The following is a 14888-nucleotide window of genomic DNA, read 5'->3' on the forward strand; positions in this document are numbered from 1 at the left end:
AATTTGCCAGGATTTGCACATATCGCCTCCAGCACCACCACCTCACGATTCAACTGTCGATGAGAAATTTTAAGTCCATTTATTTTTTAATATGTTTTTCCTTTTTATTTTATTTTTATTTTTGCATTTCTTTTTGTCTTTATTTATCATTTTCTTACAAGGCTTTTATTAGTATAATTTGAATTTTCTTTTATCTAGTTATTTCATTATTACCAGCCATAACAACCCTATCGATATAACTCCCTAAAACATTATTGATAGCATCGCAGTTTCAAAAGGTTCAGTCGATTGGTGCTACTCAGGAATATACAAATAGTCTCCCACGACTTCCATGACCTGCTCGACCACGACCATAGCCACCACGACATCGACCACCATGATAACCTCTTCGCTAGGCACTGTGATTATGGGACCCATCCTCTACCACCACCTTCACCTTTGTCTACATGTCACATACACATCACTTCCAATGTCTCTAAACCCGCTTCCGCTCTTTTAAGGACTACATCCAAATTCAGGGCAGTTTCACTTTTCCCCTATTCTATGCTATTATGCTTATATTGTCGTTATCTATCTTCTTACATTGAGGACAATGTACATCTTAAGTCCTAGGTTTCATTCCCCTTAGGTATTTAGGGGGTTTAGTTCATATTTATGAAAGAAAACATCTCAAAAGAATAATGATAACAAAACATAAAGAAAACCCAAGAACTCTTGAAGGGAATTGAAGGGAGATATTTAGTCTTGAAGGTGAATCCAGCTTCTGAGATGGATCAATCGGCTTTCTTCGAGTAATTCCCTGCCTCCTACTCCGTGTGTCTTCTAAGCGCCTCCTCAGGTGTTTAAATAGGCTTTAGAATGCCTAAAAGCCCTCAAGAGTGGCCTTTTCCGAATAGAACTAAACTTGGGCCCGACAAGGACATGCCCGTGTGACACGCCCGTGTGCGATTTCTTCAATCCGTGTTCAAGGCTGTTACATAGGCACGGGCGTGTGGTCTACCCATGTAAGTCGTGCTTCGACTCTGCCAAATGGACACGGTCACGTGGCTTACCCATGTGAGGAAGTCCAGGCCGTATTGATTTCCCATGTTGGTCTATTTTCTCCTTTTTCAGCCCGTTTCTCGCTCTTTTTACTCTCCTATGCTCACCTAAGTATAAAACATGAAATTAAAGGATTAGGAGCATCGAATTCACCAAATCTAAGGATAATTCATCTAAAAATGTGCTAAGCATGGGATAAAAATATGTATAATTTATGGTTTATCAAAAGTCTATCCCACAGGGCTGTAACAATAATTGCGCATACATCATCAGCTAAACGGACCTACTCTAATGCGGCCCAATCAATGCAGTAACCTAAACCGAGTGGTCGCTGTCGAAGTAGCTGGTACAGATCCTCTTAGGGGCCCATAAAAAATCGAAGATAAGAATGGCGAGCCTCAGCAGATGCGCTCAAGGAGGAGGTCCCACCGAGGCCCTTTCACTTTTTTGAAGTGGGGACGGCGACTTTGGACTTGCCTTGAGTGTTCGTCATAATAAGTCTAAAAAATAAGAAAAGAATTCATCAATAAAAAGCATCATCAAATAAAATTCAAGTGGTCCTAAATAATAATTTACTCCTAAATAGTGTGTATAAATAAGCATGCAAAAATTAGAAATAGAGTCATCATGAATCAATAAGTAATAATAAGTCAAATACCTACTTCCCAGTTACACGACAAATTAGGTGATACTTAAAATTACTGACAATAGTAACTAAGGATAAAATTTAAATGTTTAAGAGCTGACATAGACTAAGCATATTAGACATAAAAGCAGTAAGCGAAAAGATATGGATAACAAATCACAACTATTGCGAAGGCAAAAGACAAATAGTAATAACATAGTAAGCAAGTAATTTGATCAAGGAATAATAATAACTATGATATTAATTAGTAACAATTAAAACTAGAAAAAAACAATTTATTTAATGATGATAATCATGATAATAAACAATAAAGAAATAATATAATAAAATAATAAAACTAAAGAAATAACATAATCAATAAATAGCTAAAATAAAATAACTAATACTAATAATAATAATAGTTATAGTAATAAATAAATGTGAAGGGTAAAATGGAAAAAAGGGGTAACCAATGGACAGTGAGGTGGTTGTCAGCGATAGACGACGCGAGGGTCGACGAGGGGAGGGGTGGCCAACATTGGAGATTGTAGGCCGGATGGGTATGGGAGAACGGGCTAGGGTGGGCGTGTGTGCAAGGTGGCTGAGGGGTGGGAGTTCAGTTAAGAGAGGAAAGAAGAGAGGGTTGTTGGGGATGTCTAAGGTTCAGCGGCTGATCTAGGGAGAGGGGAAAGGGCGGGAGAAGGTTAAGGGCGGGGGAGGTAAAGAAAAGAAAAAGAAGAGAACAGAAGAGAAGATGCAGCAAATGGACTGGAAGAGAGCGTGAGGGCGTGGCTTGGGAAGATTCGGGGTCAATGGGGTCAGGGCTGGTATGGCTAGGGCATGGGTGAGGGTAAAAGGGGAGGGGAGGTGTCAACGGTGGCCGGAAAGAGGGGTGGGGGAAAATCGGTGGCTAGGGTTGAGTTTAGGTGAAGAAAAAGACAAAAGAAAGAATGAAAAGGGGATTAGGGTTTTTAAGGGGACATGGTCGTGTTAGGCCTGTGTTGGGCCACACGCCCGTGTCACACGCATGTGTGGCTATTAAAAATTTCAGACCAGTCTTCGCACAGTATAGGACACGCCCATGTGTCCAGGTCGTGTGGTTCACACTGCCATGTCGCATGGCCATGTGCAATAACCTTCGCTTCTCCCACACCCGTATAGAATCTCGCCCTCCCGTACGACTTAACACATGGTTGTGTGCCTTGCTCGTGTACCTCTTTGACTTGATGTAAATTTTAACAATTAAGCTCCAGTTTTTACACAGCCTAGGACACGCCCGTGGGTTAAGGCCGTGTGGTCTACACAGCCGTGTTACATGCCCGTGTAGACTCTGTTAGGCCGTGTCTTTGTCAATTGTTGGGGTTTTAAACTTCAGGGCTCACACGGTCGAGGACATGCCAGTGTGTCCTTACCGTGTGGGTACAAGGCCGTGTCGCCTAGCCGTGTAACTTTTTGTCAATTTCCTTTAAAAATAAAAACTAAGTCTAAAGATCCACACAGCCATATCGCATGACCATGTAACTCATTATCGCACCCATGTTAAGCCAGACGGCCTAGGACATGCTCGTGTGTCCTGGCCGTATGGTTCAAAAACTTGTATTTTAATGTTTAGTTAATTTTTAAAGAAATAATCTAAATTAAAAATTTAGAAAATTAGAAATGTTAGTACTCGGGTTGCCTCCCGAGAAGCCCTTATTTAAAGTCTAAACTCAACTTACCTCTTATTCGTGTAGTCATGGTAGTTTAAGGAGTTGAAACTCCTCTCTCCTGCTATTAGTTCTAACATTAAAATAAGGTTTAAGTCGAAAACTGTTTACCTAAAAAGTACCAAATTTAGAATGAGTTACCTAGACTCTACCGTGTGGGAAGACATTTAGTACCGTAAAGGGAGTTGTTCCGTTTGCATTAGGCTTTGAAGTGACAACTCGAGGATCCATTTTATCTAATAGTACCTGGTCCCCAACCTTAAATGGATTGGTTCAATCCTTAAGCTCAACATGGTGTTGCTTCTGTTCCTCTTTGACATGAGTCCGCCATTCGTCTAGTTCATCTATCTGTAGCATTCGTCTTTCATGGATGGTTCCATTATTGGCGCATGAACTAGAACGTGGCTCATTTGTGTTTTTCAAAAGAGTTTCCTGTAAAGAGGGTGGAATCCCATGATTAGTCTTATTAACAGCATTTATAGAATTGTCTTTATTACTTGATGTTTTAACTGGATCACGAGCTTAGAGCGTGATCGTATCATCACCTACACAAAGTGTGAGTTCACTTGTACCAACATCAATGATAGTTCTAGCAGTTGCTAAAAAGGGGCGTCCTAAAATTAAAGGGACATCATTATCCTCATCCATGTCTAGGACAACAAAGTCAACTGGGAATAATAATTTATTAATTTTTACGAGTACATCTTCAACAATAACCCTAGGAAATCTAATGGTTTTATCTGCTAATTGAATGCTCATCCTAGTTTGTTTGGGGTTCCCAAAACCTAGCTGTTTAAACATTTTGTAAGGCATGATATTAATACTTGCCACTAAATCAGCTAAAGCATTATTTACACTTAAACTACCAATTAAACAAGGAATAGTAAAACTCCCTAGATCCTTTAATTTGTTGGGTTGTTCATTTTGTAAGATAGCTGAGCACACCGCATTTAGCTCCACATGCGATGAATCATCCAACTTTCATTTTTCTGCCAAAAGCTACTTTAAAAATTTAACTGAGTTGGGCATCTGCGAAAGAGCGTCAATAAACAGTAAGTCAATATGTAACTTTTTCAAAAGTTTAAGAAATTTACCGAATTTTTTATTTGTGCGGTCTTTCTTTATCGCGTTGGGATATGGCACACAAAGTGTATACTCCTTACTTATCGATTTTTGTTTACTGTGTCTTTCATCAACCTTACCTTTACTTACCACGCTTTCTTGCCTTGGTTCTAGTTTGGAATCAACTAACCTTTCTTCATCCCGAACAGTAATCGCATAAAGTTGTTTTTTTGGGTTAGTTTCGGTATTACTTGGCAAGCTACCTTGTGGCCTTTCTGAAATCATCTTAGCTAGCTGGCCTATTTGGTTCTTGAGCCCTTGAATTGACGCTTGCTGATTTTTAAGTGTTGTTTCTGTGTTTTAGAAGTGAGTTTCTGACACCGAAATAAACTTCGTCAACATTTCCTTAAGGTTCGGCTTTTTGTCTTGTTGGTACGGTTGTTGTTGAAAGCCAAGAGGGGGTTGTGGTCTCTAATTTCCTTGACCACCCCAAGAGAAATTGGGATGGTTCCTCCAACTTGCATTATAAGTATTACTATAGGGATTACTCTGAAGTCTAGAATTGTTACCCATATAGTTGACTTGTTCGTCTTTTGTGCTAGGGTTGTAGGAACACTTTCTGGATGGTTCCCTTCTCCATTTGCGTCATATTGCATCACCGAATGTACCTGCGTAGAACCATATAAACTATCAATCTTTTTATTTAAGAGCTCTACCTGGTTTGATAACGTGGTGACCGCATCGAGGTTGAAAACACCAGCGGCTTTTGTCAGCTTTGTCCTCATGACTTGCCACTAATAATTATTCAGTGACATCTCTTCAATGAACTCATAAGCCTCCTCAGGTGTTTTTTTTATTTAGGTTAGTCAGCAGCTACATTGATCAATTGTCTAGTTAAGGGGTTCAAACCATTGTAGAAAGTGTGAACCTGTAACCATAAGGGTAACCCATGGTGAGGGCACCTTCTCAATAAATCATATACATCTCCCATGCATCGTATAGGGTTTCTAAGTCCATTTGCACAAAGGAAGAGATATCATTCCTCAAATTTACCATCTTGGCCAGCGGGAAATATTTCAACAGAAACTTTTTAGTCATTTGCTCCCATGTAGTGATGGACCCTCGTGGTAAAGAGTTCAACCACTATTTAGCTTTATTCCTCAATGAGAAGGGAAATAATCGAAGGCAAATGGCATCAACAGATATTCCATTAATTTTGAAAGTATTACAGTACTCCAGAAAGTTAGCCAAATGAGTATTTGGATCCTCATCTTGCAAACCATCGAACTGAATAAACTATTGGATCATCTGAATGGTGTTCGGCTTCAGTTTGAAGTTATTTGCAGCAATAGCAGGTCTCACAATACTCGATTCAGCCCTTGCTAAATTAGGCTTGGCATAGACGTATATAGTACGAGGAGCAGGATTCTGATTTACAAGATTCGCGGCAACCACAAGAGGTAGCGAATTATTCTGATTTTCAGCCATCTCTTCGGTAATATTGGTATCGTCATCTTACTCGTCCTCTATATACTATAGACTCCGCCTTATTTCTCTACGATTTTCACGAGTTGTGCTTTCAATTTCACTATCAAATGATAAAGGTCCTGACGAGTTTCTTCTAGTCATAAACTAAAAGAACTTGCCAGAAGCAAATAAGAGAAAAATTTAGTAAATTAAAGTAAAAACAAAAATAAAAATAAAAAATTAAGTGCTCCTAATAATTTAGACCCCGGCAACGGCGCCAAAAACTTGATGGGTCACGAAACTAACTAATATTTCGACGAAGGCAAGCGCACCTATTGAATAGTAGTATAACTGTGGTGAGTCCGGAATACCGTAACCACAAGGACTAAAAGTACTAGTAATAACTATCTTTCTATTATTTAGCCTAACAATTAAATGAGGTGTTTTAATCTAAAATTAAACTAATTAACTATGAATGCAACAGAGATCAAATTGGGAAAATACTTAAGAAAACCAATGAGAGAGACAATACCCATGAAAGAATCCACCTAGACTTCACTTATTATTCTGAGTTTGAATCAAACGATTTATTCACTTGTCTTGATCCGTAGAAATCCCTAAATTATGTTAATATCTCTTTCGAGACTAAGAACAACTGACTCTAGGTTGATTAATTGAAATCTCATTCTAATTAAAACCCCTATCGTCGCATTAACTCGATCTATAGATTCCCCTATTAGATTTGACTCTAATCCGACAGATTTATGTCATCCTATTTCTAGAATTACAATCAACTCCGCTCAATTATGCTAGATCTACTCTTAAACAGAGACTTTTTCTCCACTAAATAAGCACATCAAACTTGGTTTAATATCCTGAAAATATTAAAGCAAGGATTAAGAACACATAATTAAGAACAAGAACAAGTATTTATCATGTAATTCAGATAATTAAATAATAAAATCCATCGTAAGTTTCATCCTCCCTAGGTATTTAAGGAGTTTAGTTCATAATGTAAAAGGAAAACATCTCAAATTTAGAAAAACAACAAGACATAAAAAACTCAAATAAACTTCGAGAGAAATTTGAATGGAGACATTCAATATTAAAGTGGATCTGCTTCCGAGATGATCCCAACTGCTTTCTTTGAGTAATTTCTGCTTTCTACTCTGTGTGCCCCCTTTAGGTCTACTTCTAGTGTGTTTATATAGACTTTAGAATGCTCAAAAACCTTAAAAGTTGGCTTTTTTCGTGTGTTTGGGAAACAGAAAGTGATATCGACACAGGCTGCCACATGGGCGTGTGGCTAGCCCGTGCGGCTTACATGGGCGTGTGCTCAGCCCGTGTGGAAATGGTATTGGCCATGTGGATCTTTAAATTAGCCCGTTTTGTCTGTTTTTGGTCAGTTTTCTGCTCCTTTTGTTCCCCTATGCTCTGCTAATTATAAAACATGAAATTAAAGGATTAAGAGCATCAAATTCACTAAATTAAATAATAAATGATCCAAAAACATGCTAAGCATGGGATTAAAATGTGTTAATTTTATGGTTTATCAATTAATATCCCGAAAATATTAAATCAAGAAACAAAAATACATAATTGAGAACAAGAATCAAGTATTTATCGCGTAAAAACAAACAATTAAATAAAAGGATTCATCATGGAGTTCATCTTCCCTAGGTATCTAGGTAATTTAGCTCATAATCCTGAATAGAAACATCTTAAAGTCAAAATAACCATAAAACATAAAGAAACTCAATAAAACTTTGAAATAAATCAAAATGAGATCTTTGATCTTGATGAAGATCCGCTTCCGAATTGATTCCGATGGTGTTCTTCTAGTATTTTCTTTAACCTTCTCTGATTGCCCCCTTATGTCTTCTTCTAATGGGTATTTATAGACTTTAGAATGCTCAGAAAGCCTAAAACTTGGGTTTTTCCTCATATTTGGAAAGCATGGTGTGAAATCGACACGGGCTAGCACATGAGCGTGTGTTCAACCCATGTGTCTCACACGGGCATGTGTCCAGCCCGTATGGAAATGCCCAAGTCGTAAGGATCCTAAAAACAACTCTATTTGTCCAATTTTGGCATCTTTTTCACTCCTTTCACTCCCAAATGCTCTTCTAAGTACAGAAACATGAATTTAAAGGATTAGGAGCATCAAATTCACAAATTTACATAATTAACCATCCAAAAACGCATTAAGAATAGGATTAAAATATGTTACTTTTATAGCTTATCACTATTGTGCCATCTTCTATGCCCTATATCAATCAAGTAGTGAGTATTTCCCGTCTGGGTGTGAGTATCATATATTCTTTTTCTTCTTCATTGTATGTTATGTATCCTTCCTTCACGTGAAGGATGGTTGGCTTTATTTAGGTCTATAGCTTCCAATGTAATCATTTTTGGGATTTCTGTAGTTGAAGACCGTGTGATGATTACTCCTCCGGTGAGTTAAGTGCTTTAAAAGGCGCTCTTTCTTTAGGTAAGTATCTGAATGTTCCAGTTTGGAGGCTGGTTGTGCGTAGTGTTATAAGGGTCGAATGCCTAATACTTTGGGCTGAATGCTCAGTTTGAGCAATGGTTTATTAAGTTGTGTTCAACTTAGGTAGTTATGTTGATTGATTAAGTTTCAGTGTCGTATGCAGATCTAAAAGTGTTGCGGTGGTGATGCCATTTCAATAGCAAACTGGTGTGTAACTCTAATCCCGAAAAATTAGTGAATGGTGTAAAGTCAAAAATCATACTATCGACACCACACAAGAGTTATATTTACTACGAGTAGAGAGGTGTTGAGCACACCTATTTGTTGGTTACACTGACCAGCGGTGGGTGCAACTTACTATTTTGAATTTATCCAATAAAAACTGGGTGTCAAATTGATGTGATTGGTTGGATTTGGGTATCCATCCGAGTAAGGCTAATAGGGAGTAACTGTGTAATTACAATTTGTGCTACTAGACAGAACATAAAGAATTATTATGTAATTACACTCTATCAACCAAATAGGTTGAGGAAATTGCAATTTCTTGTAATTGTAAAACGAAGTGTAATTTCTATACTAAAAATTATACTTTCATCTAATTATTTTGTAGTATCCAAACACATCCTAAAAATTAAATTAGATATCACTTTGCATCTTTCTTTTATTTCCCACTCTATTCTTAGTATTCTTACTAATAGACAAATATAATTGACATGAAAATTTATTATAAAATAAATTTTTTTTTTGTTTGAAATAAAGGGTAATAACACAATCGAAGTAATTAAAAATAAATAAAACTGTGGTTAGGTCACTTTGTTTTCATTAGAAATGAAGGAAAATTAAAAGAAATACCTCCCATTAAGAATCGAAGTTGCAAATGTAACTATATCAAAAATAAGCTCTAAAAAAGCTAAGGGTTAGTTTTAATGTTATTCCAATTTTGATCCTTCAATAACTCATATGATACTCATATTACTTTGTCATTTTTTCTCAATAATGTTGTCAATAATAGTTGAATTTGGTATTAGGCGTAATATTAGATTTCAACCAACTAGGTCTAACGATGTTTTAAAGGAAAATCTTGTAAGACAAATGTTTTCTATTGTTTTTACGGTGAAAAAGTACTTTTGGCCTTGCAACAGCAGTGAACAACTCCCCCTTACTTACTTTTTATCTAACCGATGTGAGCATTTATTTTCTCAAAGTTTGTGTAGAAATTGTATGGACTAATTTGAATCTAGATATGGAACTAAGTAAAAGAACTCAAGCTATGAATAAATCAAGAACTCTTACTTCATTCTTAAATAGGAACATTTTTATTTTTAATTATAAAATATCATGTTTGACTTAATAGTCCGACACATAAATAAGTTTAACCATATGATTGTAAATCAATATATAATTTGCTTTTTATGCTGTAAAATTGAATTGATCATTTTAACAATACATGAAGAAGCTCCCATCCATGTTTAGAGATGATTATTATTCGAGACAATTCACTTTTTCTTGATTTCTAAGCTTTTAATTTGACTATTATGTAATACTAATGAATTCTTTATGGACAATTACAGAAATAACTGAAATATTAAGGTGAAAAAAATTATATTTATTATGGAAAAAAAGAATTTAATGCCACTAGACATCAAATTTAATTATTTACTGATTATTTTTTAATCTTTAAATGAGCATATATTTCTTGTATGGTTTTTAGAAAACTAATTTAATTTGACATCCTTTCATTCAATTTTTATAAGGACAAATATGAAATTTACACATGAATTATCAAATATCAAATGTAATACATTAATTTTGATTTAATGTAATTATATGCTTACAACTTTAATTTAATTCAATTATATACATAGATAAAAAAGCACAAATTTATTTTCATGCTAGATATATATAATATTTATGTATACCATATGTAAATGTAAATGTAAAATGATGTTACATGCTACATCGATAATAATATTTTTAGTAATTTGTTAAAATTAAATTGAATTAAAAATTATGTATAATTGTATAAAATCAAAATTCATGTATTAAATTGTATATTGGACCAAAGATCATGTGTAGTCTTTATGACATTCTATCATTGAATATATACTAAAGAAAACAATATTCTCAATTAAAGTAAATATATATTATATTACTAAATTAAACCAATGATTTGTCTCAATTAATACAGGTAAATTTCAGTCACTTGCCTTTTTGATATTTCATTTTAAGTATAAGTAAAACCTAAAAATCTAATGTGGATTCGTTTTATTAATGGTCTATATAATGGTTTGGGCTTACCATTTACTTTTTAACCTTAATTGGAAATAACTGTATAACCAATAGAATAAACCTAATATTTTTTAAAGAAATTTATGCTCAATCAATTTAGAAAGATATGTCCAAGGGTAAAATTGAAAATGATTCAATACCCTAAGGGATAAATGCGAAAGAAAAGAGGAAAATGAAAGGCAAAATTGCAAATTTGCAAAATTAACAACCCCCACTGGGGCTATATATAGATGATGAAAATCAGAAGGTTCATACAAAACAATAAGCATTGTAGGTTTTAGCGCAGTGATGGAACTGGAGAGTGGTGAGTCAAGCCTGAGGAAAGGAAGTGGGAGAAACCACCAGCAGTAGCAGCAGGCTAAGAAGTAGTCGCCATTGACGCTAGCCACCTTAAAGGTGGTGAAAGAGCAGGCTGAAAAAAGGGGCAATAGGAGGTCACCAGGTGTCATCATCATGTACTTTGAAACACCGATGCTCCCTATGACTGGTTGCTCCCAGGATGGATTGTCGAAGAGTGTTTTTTTTTCATCCGATTATAAGGGTCGCGAAAGGTTCTATAAGGTATATCAAACCACCATTGTTTCCTTCATCCTACATACATGTATGCAAATCTTTAGATTTTAATGATGATGATGATGATGATAGTGTGGTAAAACTATAATCCAATTAGGCATCTATACCACAACAAACGTCAAGTCTTTTTTGTATGGGAGAAATTAAACATCATTTTCCATGGTACTTAATTACAATTAATCAAAGGAGAAACTGCCATGGAATCCAACACACGCACACACGAGGAAAAGCCCAATTTTATTTGGCTTATATATTTATATAAATTATCTTTCTTTTTTCATTTTTTTGGTTAATTAAATTACAGGGTTTCTCTCTTAAACATGTCAGAGTTATGAAGATGTTGAACTGGAATAAGAACTTAAACATGTCGGAGTTCTTGTAATCTTAAGATTTGCATACATGTATATAGGATGAAGGAAACAATGCTGGTTTGATATACCTTATAGATCCTGTCGCGACCCTTATAATCAGACGGAACAAAGCGCTCTTCAAAAATCCAACCCGGGAGCAACTAGTCATACGGAGCATCGATGTTGTCAAAGTACTTGACAATGACACCCAGTGAAATCCTATTACCCCTTTTTTCGGCCCTCTCTTTCACTGCCTGTAAGGTGGCTAGTGTCAATGGCAGCTACTCCTTCGCCTACTGCTGCTGTGTTGTCTCTACTACTACTGGTGGTCTCTCCCACTTCCTCTTCCTCGAGCTCTACTCACCACTCTCCATCTCCATTAATGCGCTAAAACCTACAATGCTTATTGTTTTGTATGAACCTTCTCATTTCTCAACATTTATATATAACCCTAGTGTGGGTTATTAATTTTACAAATTTACATATTTGCCTCTCATTTTCCTTTTTTCTTTCACATTTATCCCTTTGGGTATTGAATCATTTTCAATTTTAACCTTTGACATATCTTTCTAAATTATGATAAATTGATTAAGCATAATTTAAAAGAAAAATAAGTTTATTCTATTGGTTATACAATTATTTTCAAATAAGGTTAAAATGTAAATGGTGAGCCAAAACCATTATATAGACCACTAATAAAATGAATGAACATTAAATTTTACGTTATACTTATACTTAAAATAACATATTTTAAAAAAACAAGTGACTGAAATTTACTTGTAATAATTGAGACAAATCATTGGATTAATTTAGTAATATAATATATATTTATTTTAATTGAGAATATTATTTTATTTAGTATATATTCAATGATAAAAAGTCATAAAAACTACACATGATTTTTTGTCCAATATACAATTTGATACATGAATTTTGATTTTCTATAATTATATTTGTCTATAGTAAGAATAGGAAAAATAGAGTTGGAAATAAAAGAGAGATGAAAAGTGATATCTATTTTGATTTTAGGATCTCTTTGGATACTACAAAGTATTTAGATGAAAGTGTAATTATTATTATAGAAATTACACTTTTTTATAATTACAAGAAACTGTAATTTCCTAAACAGATTTGGTTTACAGAGTGTAATTACATCATAATTCATTATCTTAGGTACTAGGTGTCGATCAAGTAGTGAGTATTTCCCGTTTGGGTGTAAGTATCATATATTCTTTTTCTTCCCATTATATGTTATGTATACTTCTTTCACATGAAGGATGAGTGGTTTTAGTTATAGCTTCCATTGTAATCAATTTTGGGATTTCTATAGGTGAAGATCGTGTGACAATTACTCCTTTGGTGAGTTAAGTGCTTTAGGGGGCATTATTTCTTTAGGTAAGTATATGAATGTTCCAGTTTGGAGGCTGGTTGTGCATACTGTTGCAAAGGCCGAATACCTAATGTTTTGGGCCGAACGCTTGGTTTGAGCAATGTTTATTAAGTTGTGTTCGGCTTAGGTAGTTATGTTGATTGATTAAGTTTCGGTTTCATATGCATATCTAAAAGTGTTGTGGTGGTGACGCCATTTTGATTGCAAACCGATGTGCAACTCTAATACTAAAAAATTAGTGAACGGTGCGAAGTCAAAAACCTTACTATCGACACCACACAACAGTTATATTTACTACAAGTAGAGGGGTGGTGAGTTCACCTATTTGTCGGTTATAACGACCAACGCTGGGCGCAACTTACTATTTCAAATTTATCCAATAAACACTGGATGCCAAATTTGTGTGATTGGTTGGATTCGTGTATCCACCCAAGTCAGGTTAATAGGGAGTAACTATGTAATTACAATTTGTGCTACTAGACAGAACATAAGGAATTATGATGTAATTACACTCTATCAACCAAATAGGTTTAGGAAATTACAATTTCTTGGAATTATAAAAAAGTGCAATTTCTATAATAATAATTACACTTTCATCTAATTACTTGTAATTTCTATACTAATAATTACACTTTCATCTACTTACTTTGTAGTATCTAAGCACATCCTAAAAATCAAATTAGATATCACTTTGTATCTTTCTTTTATTTCCAACCATATTCTTAGTATTCTTACTAATAGACAAATATAATTAACCTGGAAATTTATTAAAAATAATTTTTTTTGTTTGAAAAGAAGGATAATAGCACAATCAAGTAATTCAAAATAAATAAAATTATGGTTGGGTCACTTTGTTTTCACTAAAAATGAAGGAAAATTAAAAGAAATACCTCCCATTAAGAACCAAAGTTGCAAATGTAACCTTATTAAAATAAGTTCTAAAAAGCTAAGGGTTAGTTGAAATGGTATTCCAATTTTGGTCCTTCAATACCTCATATGATTCAATAATGTTGTTAATAATAGTTGTATTTGATATTTGGCGTAATATTAGAATTCAATCATCAACTAGGTATAAGGATGTTTTAAAGGAAAATCTTCTACGACAAATGTTTTCTATGACTTTTACGGTGGAAAAATACTTTCGGCCTTGCAACAGCAATGAAGAACTCCCCCTTACATACTTGTAATCTAACCGATGTGAGCATTTATTTTCTCAAAGTTCATGTAGAAATTGTATGGACTAATTTGAATCTAGATATGGAACTAAGTAAAAACCTCAAGCTATGAATAAATCAAGAACTTTTACTTCATTCTTAAATAGGAAAATTTTTATTTTAATTATAAAATATCATGTTTGACTTAATAGTTTGACACATGAATAAGTTTAACCATATGATTGTAAATCAATATATAATTTGTTTTTTATGCTGTAAAATTGAATTGATCATTTTAACAATACATGAAAAAGCTCCCATCCATGTTTAGAGATGATTATTATTCAAGACAATTCACTTTTCTTGATTTCTAAGTTTTTAATTTGACTATTATGTAATACTAATGAATTATTTATGGACAATTATAGAAATAACTGAAATATTAAGGTGAGAAAATTTATATTTATTATGGAAAAAAAAGAATTTAATGACAACCAGACATCAAATTTAATTATTTATTGATTATTTATTTTTATCTTTAAATGAGCATATATTTCTTTTATTGTATTTATAAAACTAAATTAATTTGACATCCTTTCATTAAATTTTATAAGGATAAATATTAAATTTACACAAGAAATTTTATCAAATATCAAATGTAATACATTAATTTTAATTTGATGTAATTCTATACATACAACTTTAATTTAATTCAATTATATACATGGATAAAAAGCACA

General features: G+C 34.1%; 1 non-coding gene across 1 annotated transcript; it reads left to right on the top strand.

The window, feature by feature from the left end:
* Positions 1-5378: 5378 nt before the first annotated feature.
* Positions 5379-5484, top strand: LOC128294350 (small nucleolar RNA R71). Its single transcript, XR_008284662.1, has one exon. It is a non-coding gene; the product is annotated as a small nucleolar RNA R71 (small nucleolar RNA).
* The last annotated feature ends 9404 nt before the right edge of the window (positions 5485-14888 follow it).

This window comes from Gossypium arboreum, chromosome 6, assembly GCF_025698485.1.
Source record: "Gossypium arboreum isolate Shixiya-1 chromosome 6, ASM2569848v2, whole genome shotgun sequence".
NCBI lineage: Eukaryota > Viridiplantae > Streptophyta > Magnoliopsida > Malvales > Malvaceae > Gossypium > Gossypium arboreum.